Source organism: Etheostoma cragini, chromosome 17 (assembly GCF_013103735.1).
Source record: "Etheostoma cragini isolate CJK2018 chromosome 17, CSU_Ecrag_1.0, whole genome shotgun sequence".
NCBI lineage: Eukaryota > Metazoa > Chordata > Actinopteri > Perciformes > Percidae > Etheostoma > Etheostoma cragini.
In genome coordinates, this window is record NC_048423.1 from 19,704,373 (window position 1) to 19,719,550 (window position 15,178).

The window sequence follows — 15,178 nt, forward strand, 5'->3', positions numbered from 1 at the left end:
CGTAAGTTTTAGCCCTTTCACGCTACACCACACATTCTCACTCCCACCTCATCAAATATGCCATCTGATACAAATGGGCAATGCACCCTTTGTTGTCTGAATGAGACGCACCGGGATTTCACCGCTTGCAGCTTTATTTTATTGTCTCTATTCTCCATTCCTCAGCTTGTGTCTAGTGTTTTATTTGCCCGGTTACATACATTTACCAATAAGGGCTAATGAAAAAAGTGTTTTTTTTCACTTATTCTTAACAGTATATATAAAAAAAAGCTATGATCTGTTATGTTTTGGCCATGTCACTCAGGTGAGAATTCAAGCCTGTCAATTTAGTGTGTGTGTTTACATGTGTGTGTGTGTTCTGTCTGTCCCTAGGGCAGAGGAACTAAGGGACACAGCTGTCTAAAATCACCATTGGGACAGAGAATAACCTGGGGTCTGCCTGGCCTTCACACAAACAAACACACACAAACACACACACTCGGAGCTCATGCAGTAAAGCCTTGGGGTCAGAACTCACTGGCCTTAAATTACATTTCTCAACATGAAAGGACAGACGTTGAGTGGAATTATTGTTTCACTTTGGATTTGGCCTGGGTGTTAAGGTGTTTTTTTTCCATCACACCCACACACTCTGCCAAATACACAACTCAATGAACCATTTGAAGTTTTGAGTCTAATACTCTAACACTAAAGACCAGTACAATTGTTTTACTCTCCTCAATTGTTTGTGCTCCGCCCACACACAAGCGCAATTACATCATAAAACCTTTTTAAAAAAGATCTGTTTTTTGCCGTAATCCAATGACATGAGAAAAAGTCATCCACATCGATCAGTAGATCCAGAAAAGGGTCCCGGTGTAACCAGTACAGTGACATTCAACACCAGCTCCAACAGGTGGACGAGGCCTCTCCACTTCGCTGTAGTGTCACAGTGGAATAAAACGTATAAAAGTTCAAATCTAGATTTAAAAAAATGCAATCAATTAGTACGCTGACAGCAAATGTATATACATGGTATTTAGGAAACCTTTATTGCAACGTTGGCATGGCAACACATCCAGACTAGTGCTACAGTAACTTTAGTTTTTTTGGGTCCTGCATGTGCGTCGACTACGTATATTTTTTATTAAAGCAGGATGTGAAATAAGATGTATTACCTGTCACTATTTCAATGTTTTCTGTTATTTAAAAGTTTAAAATATTTTTAAAATATCTGGTAATGCCAAATGTAAATATTCCACAAATTTTTTGAAACAATGCAATTACTCGTTTCAGCACTGTGAAGTACAAAGAATCTGAATATGCAATTTTACAAATACATTCATAGCTATTTTACAACATGACAAAGGTGCAAAGTTGCGTCAAAGAAATTATCATTGGCTCAAAATATTTTTTATTAAAGGTGGAGCAGCAACATTATGAATGAAAGCTAAAGAGCGTAGTTTGTAATGACAACCAAACTGTTGCTGCGTCCACACAATACAAGCCTTCCATGACCCCCCCCCCCCCCCCCCCCCCCCCCCCCCCCCCCCCCCCCCCCCCCCCCTCTACGCAGTTGCTTGTTGCCCAGGAAGAAGAAGTGGTTACAGTATTTGCAGCTGTATCATACAAATAAATAGTTAAAAAATCATACATTGTGATTTCTGGATTTTTTTTCTTTTTTAGATTATGTCTCTCACAGTGGACATGCATCTATGATGACAATTTCAGACCCCTCCATGATTTCTAAGTGGGAAAACTTGCAAAATAGCAGGCTGTTCAAATACTTATTTTCCTCACTGGATCTTCACTTGAGCGCAAAGGTTTTATGGGGCGTTTCCCTTTGTTAGTGACAGTGGATAGACAGGAAAAGGGGAGATTGTAGAAAGAAATCCCCTTGCAGTCAATCGGTTACATTTTTAGGAACCACCAGGGAAGCCAAGCCTTGATGTTCAACATTGTCATCTGAATGAAGAGCACCGAATGTGCCCCGGGCCGCGGGTCGGATTCGAACCCGGGACCACTGCAAATGCTCTTACTGGGCGAGCTAGGGGTCGCCCCGGAGCTCATAGTCTTCATTAGCTTTGTAGCAACTCCTTTGGCAGTGGCTTAGGTTGTACACTAATGCTTTAGAGAATAAGAAAACATTCACATGCATTATCAGATTTTCAAGCTTTATTATAAACAAATATATACAAATATTGTACTTGGTGCGTGTTTGACAGTGGTGATACTGACATGTTTTTTTTTTTGTCATGGATATTAAGGGCTGTTTCCATGGAGTCTAGCAATGCAAATGGTTGCCATGTCAAATAATCTAAAGATCCTTAAGGTCACTGCCTAAATTAATTAACATTGATGTAATTCAGGATGTAACAGAATATAGATAATTGTTATATTTTCATTATTCTCTCATTTCCAATCTCAAATACTGTACTTCATTAAGCGTTAAATGAAATGAACAATGAAAGAATAAATACATGAAGACCACTCTCTAATTCCCCAAGCTCTGTAGTGCATTGTGGAAGTGTATTTTTTAATAGACAGTTCATAGATGAAATCCAACTCCTATTATAATATACTGGTTATTAATTACTGTGTTAGTGCACCACGTTTTTCTAGTATTCAGAGTTTCTTACTTGGATAGTTCATTACAGTGTCCTCGAGGCTTATGGCTCCAAATATATTTTTTACAGCCATCTGCGCCAGTTGGCTATTCTTAATCGCTGCACTGTGTGTGCATGTGTGTTTGTGTCCGTGTGTGTATATGTGTTATTTTTACCAACCTACATACCGCAATGGATAAAGAGAGTCATCAGCGACACTTGGCTCAGGCACTGTGCCTCTGTGGTATACACTGTGATGCCAACATAAATGGCAATGGAGGAGTCTAAATGTCACTCATGCACACACAGACACATGCGGAGTTTGGAGGGATAAGTCTTAATGCAGTAGCATGGGCTCCTTGGCACAGACTGCTAGCCAGACTGGTATGTGGTCTGGGGTAAGTGGGGAGGCGTTGGCTGGGCTGCCACACTACCAGACGTGACATACTGCACTCTATTCTCTCCCTTTTTGTTCTGTCTCAGAGCCGTGTAATCATCTCTGTCTTCATTATATCGTAATAATCATATCAAAAATATAAGGCAAAAATTAGAAGTTACAACACAAAAATGTGATCAAGAGAAGAGCAGTCTCTTCCTGATTTGTATCTTTTCAGTTGAGAAGTAGGGCTGGTCATTGTTCAAAAGTTTTCTATACGGGTACCGATACCGGCTCCTAAATGATTCCTTTTTTTAGATACCAATTTTATAACATTACATAACATTTCACATTAGAGCACAAATCTTTTGATTTAGTTTTTAGGTGTAACGTTTTTCCTGCGTTTATCTATGACATGTAACATTAGACAGCCAATCCCAGACATTATTAGATGTTGGTATAAGCATGCTGTATGCTTATTGGCTCACTGAAGCTGATGAGACCTTAGGCATTGAGATTGGGTATTGAATTACGATGCATTTTTTTCGATCCTCGAAACTATAGAGGCCATTCGGACTGTGCATAAAAAGAATTAAATTCCGTACCCAGTCTTAAACACGAGAGACTTAACTTTTTTGTTGTTGTTAATACATATTTTTTTATTTAGACAAAAGGGCAAAAGTGCAAAACATTGGTGTTGATGACAATATACAGAAAAGTACATTACACTTATTGTAGAAGGCACAGTGCACCGTTTCAACAATCCTTCCAGAGAAGGATATACAGGAAGGAGGGAGACACAACGAAAACATAACAGCACGAACAATGTCTGTAGCTCACAAACAAGACACACAGAAATAGACACAGGTCAACACACACAAACAAGGCCCAAACAAACGCACAGATACAAGCCAGAAGGCTGCTGCACAGATCTAAATCATGGACTTCAAGGATTCAACAATGCTGGGACAAGTGTCCAAATTCTTTCCTTTGGCTCCATTAATACGCGCCATGGAGAGCTCCATTTATATGACATCCAAAAAGGAAAGGGTCCATGTACAAACAGACAAGTCATGAGGTGGTTTACATCAGGTTGCAATTATTCTCTTGGCTGCTTTAAGTCCAGCAAACACTGCAAGTTTCTGAGTTTTAGAGAACTGAAGGGCTGACAGATCATTCCGAATCAAAACACTGACAATAACAGGAACAGTGACATTAATAAGGGCAGATATTTTGTTGATGCAATGTTGTTCCAGAACTAAGTTGTATCAGAACTACAGCCAAGTTTGGGTACTACTGGTTAAATGCCTGTGGAAAACGCTATGTTGAGCCATACTAAAGAGTAAAAGTCAGGGTGTATTGGCCTCTTTCATGACCCCAGACAAAATACTATGCAATACTAATTCCCACCTCTTAAATATCAAATTAAAGTGATTTATTCAAGAACACCATCCTACCCTCATCTCTATTTCCTGAGAAATTATGACTATACTCTTATAGTAAACCAGCAGACACGAACAATGCTGTAGTTATGGCTGTGCAATGAACCAAATGTTAATCGTGAACACGATTTGGGCCCCTAATGATTACAAAAACAATTTAATTGAGAAACAATTACATGTTACAAGTAATTTCTTATTTTGTCTTTTTATGTTCTGAATGCATATTCAAAGGGGTAAAGCTCTAAGGGTAATTCCAAAAAGGTTTTACACTAAATGCAACATCTTTCCAAACGTCAATGGGTAATCACGCGAAAGTTGCAGTAAGGGATGCTGCATAAAGATATTAAACATATAAACTCAACTGCAACAAATAAAGCCCCCCCACGCCCCTTCAGAAGCTCTGCCCACCAAATTTCCAGACAGACTTCCAGTGGCCGGCTGGTTCGTTCACGTGCTGCGTCCCCCCGTCACCGCTACCATCAACTGTCGCTGGCTGTTTCCGATTGGCTGTAAGAATGTTTTGTGGCTCGTGCACTCTATTCTGTCTATTCTTGTTTGTGTTTTACACAGCCAGGACTGTGTAAGAACACCAGATCGTTTTTTCAGTACACACAGAAAATAGAGAGCTAGGTGACCATGGTGAGATATTTGCTTACTGTACCTTTAAATAATCATGATTTCAATATTGCCCAAAAGTAATCGGGATTATGATGTTTTTAGTACGTACATTTAACTGACATGCGGCACAAGAACAGGACAGGAGGCAAAACAGAGAATATATATATATAACAAATTATAAATAATCTGCTCACATTGTTACATACCCAACAGTGAGCCCATTCTCCTGGGTTGGAACATACTGAGAGAACCATTCAGGGGTCCAATGATTGTACATCTGAGAACTTGTCTTTCTATTATTGTCTCCCCTTACCACCCCCTTCTCTCAGATGAATCAGTTATATTAGAGGGATATAGTGTTTGGCATAAGGGAGGCAATACTCGCACCCTGTGATGCATGTGCCAGTTTAGCCAAGGTCCTTTCTGCCTCTCCATTCAAGCCCAGCCTGGCGGAGGGGATGCCAGGCTCAGTCAGCCTGGCTACACTCCCAGCTTGGCCAATGGATGACAGGGGGCTACCAGTGATGACTTGAGACAGACAGAGACACAGAGATGAAGAAGAGCTAAAAATGTGTTGAATGGAGAAGAGGAAGAGGACGCCAGGGATAGAGCTAAAGAGAGAGGGAAGGCAGAGAGACAGAAGGATTGTACTCTAGGTAAATCTTAATCAAATGAAATTCCTTGTGTAAAGTGAAAGTATATATATGAAGTATATTAAGAATTTGAGTACAACCTATTCTTTGAAGGTGGTCTCAGGGTAAAGTTGGCTCAAGCAGGATATCATTCGAATAGAGACTTTCCTTATCGGAAATAAAACAGCATCACTCATTGTTTAAGCGCCTGAAACAACCTGGTGCTGTATTACCAATATTCTCTACAACATCATGGACGAGAGATTCATCTTGGAGGTGAAAAAACACAACACAGATGGACACTAGAGGATTTTAATTGCAGGAGTTCTTGGAGGTGGAGGTAGATACTATCTTAATGAACACTGTTCTTACGAGTACTTGTAGAGACATTCAAATGTCAATGGCAATTCGGGCAGGCATGATGCTCTGCTGCTGAGATGTGACCGCCAGGGCTGGAGGCAAGACCACCTTTGTCGAGTCCAAGACAAGTCCAAGACCGGGACTATTGAGTACCGGTCTTTTGAGTCAAGACCGCGTCCAAAGAGGTACGAGTCCAAGTCCAAAGAGGTTCGACTCCGAGTCAAGATCGAGTCCAAAACAGAAATTAAAAGTCTTATTCACAACATTATCAAAATAATTTTGGGTTATTCTGTGGATATATAAGCAAAAATAGTGTCACTCCACCCAGGATTTCTAAGTATAGCCATACGCTGATATCATCTGATCTGATCTAAAGAAAACAGAAGGACATATGGTGATACCTCATTACAGCAATGGTAGGACTACTATGCGGGGGGACCAGCTCCAGCAGGGGACCCGAAACTTCCCTTTCCTGAGCCACATTAGTATTATTTTTATTATAGTTATCATTAAACTGACCCACACACACACACACAATCTTCAAATCGTCATGTACAGGGTTTTTAATATGAAAGCAGGAGTGGATCACACAGGCAGCATTAGAGTCGTTTTTAAAAGCAGTGTATTTAGACGTCCCTGGGTGTTTGACATTTTCATTGACTAGTCAAACAATTTTGCTAAACTACATTTTTGGTCCATCAGGTCATGCATGGCTTTCTCTCTCTCTTGTTTTTTTTTTAAACAGATGGAACGTGTCAGTTTCCCTCTCACATTGTCCTACTCTCTACAGCCCTGAGCCGTTTCTGTCGCTGTGGACAAATGTTCTGCCCCCGTCACTGTTCAAACCTCTCAAAGCGTCCATCCATATGTACACTGGCATTGTCGAGGTATTGGCCAGATGTGTTGGAGGGCAAAACATTTCAGCACACAGAAACAGGAGAAAGGGGCTAACATGTTCTGACACCAAAGACGCAATGGGTTAGAAGCTACCCTGCAGACGGGGAGATCTCCCTGTGGCACACGGAGGCATTAACGTTATTGCCTTCAACTTTCACCTCTCGCCAGACTAGCCGAGAGGATCACCGCTGCAACAGAACAGCTGAACTGAACTCCGGCCAAGAATATGAAATGTTTTCACATACCAAAAACTGGGAAATTGCACTGTGAAAGTTAGTGATTGTTTAGTAAAATAGAGAGCAGGAGCTGTAATGAAGGGATTACAAGAGGGATTTCATGTTTGTTGTTCTGTTTTTGTTGCTCCAAATGGTCAGCATCTGCCAGTCTGGGAAAGGAAAAAAGTTGTTTGGAGACTTCTGACCATATTTTCAGAGAGTGGTTCATCCAAGAGTTAGAAAGACAAACAGTGTTAGTGATTCATGAGAGGCGGGAGGGGACACCGCAACGAAGAAAGAGTCCAAGTTAATTATCGTGCCATAAGTGCTGCTTTCAACTTCACACACACACACAAACACACACACACACACAAGTCTAGAGACACTGCATGTGTGCCTGCACTGTTACTTTATGTGCATGTGTGTGCGTGTACACAGGTTGTATGTAGGTTGTATCACATTACTTGTCTGGCATTGGGTGGCACCAGGGCTGGGTTTGGGCAAAACACAGTAAAATGCAATTTGGTGTCAAATCAGTGTCATTTTTTTCTGATATGACAAGAAGATATTTCTGTTCATTGCAGTTTAATATATCTAGGAATTTGTGTCATATTTTCACATAAAGCAAAATATTCTGAAACATATCACTCCTCTACTGAAGAAAATGACACAACTAAAGTAGCAGATGTACATGGAGGAATCCATGCTTTTTGGGGAAATTCTTACCATAAGGAGGTGTGGACACGGCAGAAAGCATCTCAGTAGAGTCCAGCTGGGAATCCATCCAGCTCCTTCTTAGCAAAACTGGACTTTAGACAAGGTTGGTACTTACAACATGGCATTTGGAAGGTTGGCCTGCTGCGCGGCACTATGGTCATCACAACGCTGCCAAATAGTTTTTTACTCTCAGCTATTTTAATATGCTGTAGTGCACTTGACTTTAAGTTGACATTCTGTGCCAATACATGGAAAATCTAGGCTGTTAACTTGAAGTTAACATCCTTTAGTTCAGTTGTTGAATAATTTATTGATAACTCACATGTGATGTTATGTCTACACATTTCCACTTAGAATGCGATAGACTTGCACAGGAATAATCTGTTAAACTATTAAATTTATCTTTCAGCCCCGACAGGCTAGACAAACTGTCCTTGATGAACACTTGTTTAGCCTCCATTAACACATGGATGGCAGACAATTTTTTGCAATTAAAGTCAGACAAAACTTATGTGACAATTTTTTGCCCCAGACAGCCTTGTTTCTATTTGTTCCATCTCAGGAACATTGCTAAGATCAGATCTGTGGTCTTCAAAAAGAGATGGAGATGCTTGTTCATGCTGTTATTTCTTCACGTATGGATTGTTGCAATGTACTGTACACTTGTTAAAACAAATCAACCATGGACAAACTGCAAGTTGTACAGAATGCAGCAGCAAGACTTCTGTCTAAGACCAGCAGAAGATCACACATTTCTCTGTGGCTTAAGGCTCTTCATTGGCTTCCAATAGGTTTTAGAGTGCATTTTTGAAATTAAATCACAACTTATAAAGCCTTGCATGGTCAAGCACCCTCTTACATCCATGATCTGCTGCACGCACACACACACACTTCTGGTCGCTCTCTGAGGTCTTCAGGCCGAGACCTTTTAACTGTCCCCAGAACATGATCGAGCCTTTTCTGTGGTGGCTCCAAGCCTTGAGAGCCTTGGATTCTGTGGAAATTTTTATAAAACACTTGAAGACACGCCTTTTTAGACAAGCTTCTAGCAATATGGTTTAGTATTTCACGTGTTTTTGTTTTTATTTGTTTTACTGTGAAGAACTTTGTGACCCCTCTTGTCTATGAAAGGTGCTATATAAATAAAGTTGACTTGCGTACTTACTTAAGAAAACAACGTACACTGTATGTATTAAAAAAAGCTTTTTTAAGTATGTTGAATGTGTTGCTCTTCATCATCGCCATGCTAGAACAGCTAAAAGTATGGCCCTAGACTTCCATTAAATGAAGTTGCTCAGCCCAGAAAAAGGACGTGATGTCACGGTTACATGGTGATTTGAGTTGTAACAAAAATAACTAGCAATCGTTGGTTGTCAAACATTAGGCCCGTGGACTAGAACTGCCCTGCCAACAAAAAAAAGAAATTTGCAGAGAAGTAATTCATTCCAATTCCAAATTTACAACTTTAATCTCAGACAATATCCAAGTTCTTTTTTGGTAAATTTACGACTTTAATCTTAGAAATGACTCCTCTCTCCCGGGTCAGTAATAGTATTTCTTTCCCTACCATGTCTTTTGAACGCTGTCGTAGCAGAAGCAACTTGCGTTTGCCAACATCAAGCTGACAAAGTCTGCGGCAGATACAGTTTCTGATCTTTCTGCCGTGGTTTACTGGTCTGGCCCACATGATCAAATCAGGGGCATGAACTAAACTGAGTTTGACACCGCTGCTGTAAACAGTTTCTTACAGACGTCTCCTTTTCCGAACCCGCTGCATCACAATGTTTTCTATTGGCCCACATTGTGCATCCACACATTCTAAGTTGAAGAAAGTGAACTCTGACATGAAAGTCTGGAGGCCAAGGCAACACGTTAATTCAAATTTCAAAAAAACTGGGAGACAGAAGGCAAACGTGAATCAACCTTCACTCGCTGTAAAAGAAGACAATGTTAAAGTGACTGGATGATTGTGAAAAAAAAAGCACTCGCAGAGATTGTTGTGTTCCATTCAAATAATGCAAGGTTTATTGAAAATAAAAGAAATTGTCCGCAGTGGACTTTTCGGAAGACAATGCGTGTACGTCACTAAACTGTTTCCGTCTTCCTCTGTTACTCAAAACAAAGGAACTCCCCAGTTCCCCAAATGGAGCACACCCAGCAACTCACTGTACCTGTGTGAATGTCCTAATTTGGGAGGAGGAGCGGAGGTTTCCATTTTTTAGGGATTGTTTTAGCCCTATTGGCACAGGATCAGTATCCTCTGGGGAGCTTTTTTGATTTTGAAATTATTCACATGTGAGGGCACATTTGCATGAGATAAGTGAAGCCTGCTTTTACTGAAATTTACTGACTTATCTCTACCATGAGAGTTGGGCACCCGGAAGCCACACAGCACTTTGGTTCAGGGTTCCGTATTGTTTTGGGCTTTGTAGAGGCTACCAACGGTGCGTAGCCTATCCCTGCTGCGGCGGCAGCCAAGCAGCATCACAGTCCACTCTCCGCCCTATGAGGTCATAAGGGGCAAAGGTTACCTCCCTTTTCTCAGTTTTGCCCGCCCAGAAAGAGAGGCAGTTGGTCAAGGCCACACCCTCAGCCTCAACCTTGCCCCCCCCCCCCTTCTCTGCTCCTCAAAAACTGCAGACTCAGAAATGGCACATTCTAAGGAAAGCTCATTGTGGGACTGGCTCTAGTGGCTGTAATCCTGCACCAAGGCTGAATTTTGGGAAAGAGACTCCAGATGTGGTATTAGGGGACCACTAAGGTCTATATAAAAGAGACTTCAGATACAGCATTAGGGGACCACGAAGGTCTCCATAAAAGCATTCAAAGAGCACCATGTCATAGGACTTTTAATACACTTGCAAGAAATCATTACAATCACAATCAAGTATCATCTGAAACTGTGTGATCATTGACTGTTTCAAACCATATTTAAATTCTTAAATGATTCACACATGAATACCTGTGTTGGAGAGTGGGAAAAAAGAAACACCTTGATGTGCGTGGTTTTGTGTGTTAGCATTCATACGGCGACAGCTTTGATACCATTACTTGGAATGGACTCTTAAGGAAGGCTTTCTCTGAGTGCATACTGTATGTGTGTGCATGCATCCACATATTTCTTTTAATTCTCCCCTCACTTCCTTGAAGATAAATGTCTTGATTTTGAGTGTGTGTGTGTGTGTGTGTGTGTGTGTGTGCGTGTGTCTGTGTGTCAGAGATGTCCTCAGTACTCAGCGGGGAAGCGTTCCATTAAAGTTGGCGAGAGTATTTCATGGGGCTCCTGTTCACCCACCACTCGCTTGGCTCTTGATCTCGCTGTGCGACGAACGCTCGTGCAACATTAAATGAACGGTCTGATCCCCACTGCCTATGGAGCATATGGAGATGACTAGGTAGAGAATTTTATGATTTTTTTTTTATACACGGACTCCCCAGGCTGCCACATGAAGCAGTCTTTGGAGGGGGGACTTTTTTTAACTTTTGGTGTAAAATTAGAGTCATGATAAAAGGAAATGGTGAGTGTTGTGTGAGGTATATGGAGAAAAAGTTTAGCAAGGTATGTATGTGGCTAATAATTGGCTGATGATTTCTTGTCATTTGACAAAAAAAGTGTGGTGAGCAAGTTACTTAAAGAATATGTTCAATTGCTCTTTTCTCATTGTTTGGCCCCCCCAAATTCAGTTAATGAACGTTTAAAAAATGTGGGGACTTTAGCCTCAAGTGTGCGCCCTTTTGCCAGAAATCTAGATTTCATCTTTGACCCAGCAGTCAAATTTGGCAAACCAATTAGTTATGTTGTCAAATGTAGCTTTTTTTAATCTCAGGACTATTGCTAACTAAAATATTTCCTCTGTTGTAAAGACTTGGAGACTGTTTTTCATGCTTTTATTTTGTCTTGTATTCACTACTGCAATTCCTTGTATTCTGGGATTTGCCAATTATCTTTATTAAGCCAGAAGCAGGGATCGCATCCCCTGATAATGGCTTCTCTTTACTGGTTACCGGCTTACAGTCAAATGTAGAATCGATTTTAAGGTAATGTTGCTTATTTTTAAGGCATTATATGGATTGGCCCATTTACATATTGCTGATCTCATTACCTTGCATCACTCCTCTAGGAACCTAAGATCGTCTAATCGCACCGGAACTTAAATTCATCAAAAATGTAGCATATCAATGAACTATCAGTGTTTGACCTTCAGTCTGTCGAGATGCCTCTAAAAACGCAGAAAAGAAGCGCAATCACACCATAAAACGTTACGAAAAAAGTTCTGTATTTTGCCGTGATCCAATGACACAAAAAAAGTCATCCACGGCGATAGGAAGATCCACAAAAAGGTTCGTCTTCAACCCCGATGGCAGCACCTGATTGGGTCAACGCTTCATGGGTCTCAAATTTGTGGCTCAATTGGCAAACCTTCTCTTTTGTTGCGAAAATAATTTACCACAATGTGTTTCTGAAAACATTTCATGCAGAAAATAGGCTATGCAGCTGCTGAATCTGTCTTCATTTCAGATAGACACCGAAGATTTCCTGAGCTTTTGAGAAGCGGCAAACCGAGCATCCCGCTCCTCATTTGCATAAAGTAGCCTGGATTCAACTGTATGCAAATGAGGAACGTGAAACTCCACGCCAAGCTTCCCCCAAGTTCCCACAACGCTGCCAGAATGCATTGCACGGCTGCACCCGTAGAAATGAATGGAACAACCTGTAAGACCAATTAATAGCAGCACAAGTGTTTTGTCTGCTGCCAGTTTGCCTTCCAATCTCCCCTCTGACAGGTCACCCAGGGCAGTTGGCTCGGTTTGGTCGCCCTGCTCTGTGATGAGCTACGCCGGGATCAGCGTATCCTCTCGCGGCTGTGTTTGAGCCTCGGTGGAGGTGCTCACTTATACCCACCTGACGCTGTGAGCTCCTTGTACATGTCGATGTTTGCCACAAATCAGTTTTGTGCATTCGCAGATGAAGCGACAGCCATGTCTTTGAGGTAATGTCACCTTTGCAGGAATATGTTTGGACATGCTGAGCTTGTGTTTGTGAGGAATTGAACAGGTGTGTTGGTTGTCTATACTTTTTGCTTTAAGCGTGCGTCATATATACATAACGCTTTTCAATGCTGACAGTGCTGTGAATTGAATATGTTTTTGAGCATGTATGGCTTTATATATGTGTCTGTGTCTGTGTGTGTGTGCGTGTTTGTGTGTGTATGTGCATTTGTGTGCACACTCCAGGCTTGTGAGTGTGTGTGTGTGTGTGTGTGCATGTGTTGTAGGTGTTTTGACACTGCTCCCTGTCAAAGGCGATTTGAGGCCAGTTCAGTCACTGTCAGGGCCGAGGCCAAGCGGGTTGTGGGGCGTCTGTGTTTATCAGCTCTGTTAGATCCTGTCATCCACCAGGCTCGGAGCAGAGCACAGGGGAGCGATCATCATCTCCTCTAGCAGGTAAGGAGCATTGAAGTGACAGGAAAGGACCTCCGCACACACACACACACACACACGCACACACACGCACACACACACTTAAAGAAAAAACTTCCAAACTTTTGGCCGCTCTCAGTGCTGGCTAAATCTTAAAGGTCCCATGGCATGAACATTTCACTTTTCACTTTTAATATTAACATGAGTTCCCCCATCCTGCATATTGTCCCACAGTGGCTAGAAATGGTGATAGGTGTAAAACAAGCTCTGTAAATCCTGATCTGGAATCGGACCACTAAGGTCTGTATAAAAGAGACTTCAGATCCAGTATTAGGGGACCACTAAGGTCTATATAAAAGAAACTTCAGATACAGTATTAGGGGACCACTAAGGTCCATAAAAATGCATCCAAAGAGCACCCTGTCATGTGACCTTTAAGGTGTGGAGGACAGGTGTGTGTGTGCTTGTGCGTGTGTGGTTTGATGAGTGTTACATTGACACTAAAGGCAAAAGCGGCCCAAATCTAATTTTTCTGTTCAAATGTGACTCAGATCGGTTTTTTTCTTCACATGGAATCTAGAGATGATCTAAAATCCATTTGAATTTAGTATCATTTGCAGTGTAAAATCATAACAGAAATGATCTGTTAGGACCCTTTACAAATAGAGTAGGTCTACACCACAAAGCTAAAATAAATAACAATATATTCATATTGTCTATATATCAATTAAATAAATAAAGGCAATGTCAAAAATAAAGACAATTGAATGACATTCTAAGCAGAATACTCCTTTTTGCTCTACTGCAGCTCAAGACTTGTTTCATGTATGTCTGATTAATTAGAAAGCTGGTTCAGCTGAGTTTTGAACAGCCCTACGGGTTGATTAATCCACAGTTAGGGTTTGTATGTCTCCTGGCAATCTCAGGGTTTTGATAAGTGGAGCTCTGTGCAGCGTTTTCAAGGCTGATCCAGTAGGAAATGACTCTGTAATATACACCATGTGTATGGCTCCATCACTAAAATCCAAGGACAGATTGCAAATAAGTGTTCCTAATACCCTCTGGGATATCAAAATGCTTTTGCCTTGGTGTCAACCTGTCAGCAAAGACCACGTCTTTCCTTTCTTTCTTTCTATGCCAAATGAGAGAATGTGAAACCCAGTTAAAGGTTGTTGTTTTTAATATGGAACATAATTTCAGTATCGTAAAGTACAGTCCATTCAAAGTCGACAGAAACAAAATAAAACTACAAAAAGCCATTTTACGTTGCGTTTCCACTTTTCCAATCATCAAAACTCTAGTTCTGGCTGAAACAAACACATAGTTTATTGATTTACATGTGAAAATATGTTGGCTCTCTACAAGTTAAAAGCGTTGTTGTTTTTGTAAATAGAGTCTGGTGGGTTTAGCGCTAGCGACTTCAGAGCTGTTTCTGGTCAACCAGGAAGGTCTTAAAGAGGTTTTAAAACAGTCTATCTCTGTAGGGATCATTTCCATAATGTCAGAAACTAATCTGAACCTGTCAGTGGCAAAATAAAGCACTTTTATTGGGTCAAATTGAGAATGCACATTTACCCTGTAGGGTTACATTACAGCCCGGTGTGTGGCTGCTGGTTACAGTGTTCACGCTTGATACTGGACCAATTTCAAAGATTGTTGTTTATACACACAAAAACATAGGATAATAGGGTGCATAATGTTAAACAACCCCCAAAATTTCACTTTTACTCATGAATTGTTGATGACCGAGTTTTGTAGGTACAGCCGGAATGCTTGCATAGTTTCAAATTAACACTATCAACGTTAAAAAAAAACAAAAGATATTGGTCAAACCCTGGTAGGGATTAAACAAACAGCAGAAACAGCAGTAATACTAAAATGCTGGCACAATTAGACTGCGTGCTAATTCACAGGT

At 41.0% G+C, this 15,178-nt stretch overlaps 2 long non-coding RNA genes across 2 annotated transcripts in view; one reads left to right on the forward strand and one right to left on the reverse strand.

Annotated features, from left to right (window-relative positions):
• LOC117960826 overlaps positions 1-14,383 on the forward strand; it is a 17,136-nt gene extending 2,753 nt beyond the window's left edge. The window contains exons 2-3 of the long non-coding RNA XR_004660240.1: positions 10,091-10,095; positions 14,372-14,383. This is a non-coding gene — a long non-coding RNA (uncharacterized LOC117960826). The remainder of the gene's footprint in view (positions 1-10,090; positions 10,096-14,371) is intronic.
• Positions 10,588-14,918, reverse strand: LOC117960824. The gene is made up of 3 exons (XR_004660239.1): positions 14,839-14,918; positions 12,580-12,590; positions 10,588-10,598 (listed from the first exon to the last, which is right to left on the reverse strand). It is a non-coding gene; the product is annotated as an uncharacterized LOC117960824 (long non-coding RNA).
• Between the last annotated feature and the right edge of the window lie 260 nt (positions 14,919-15,178).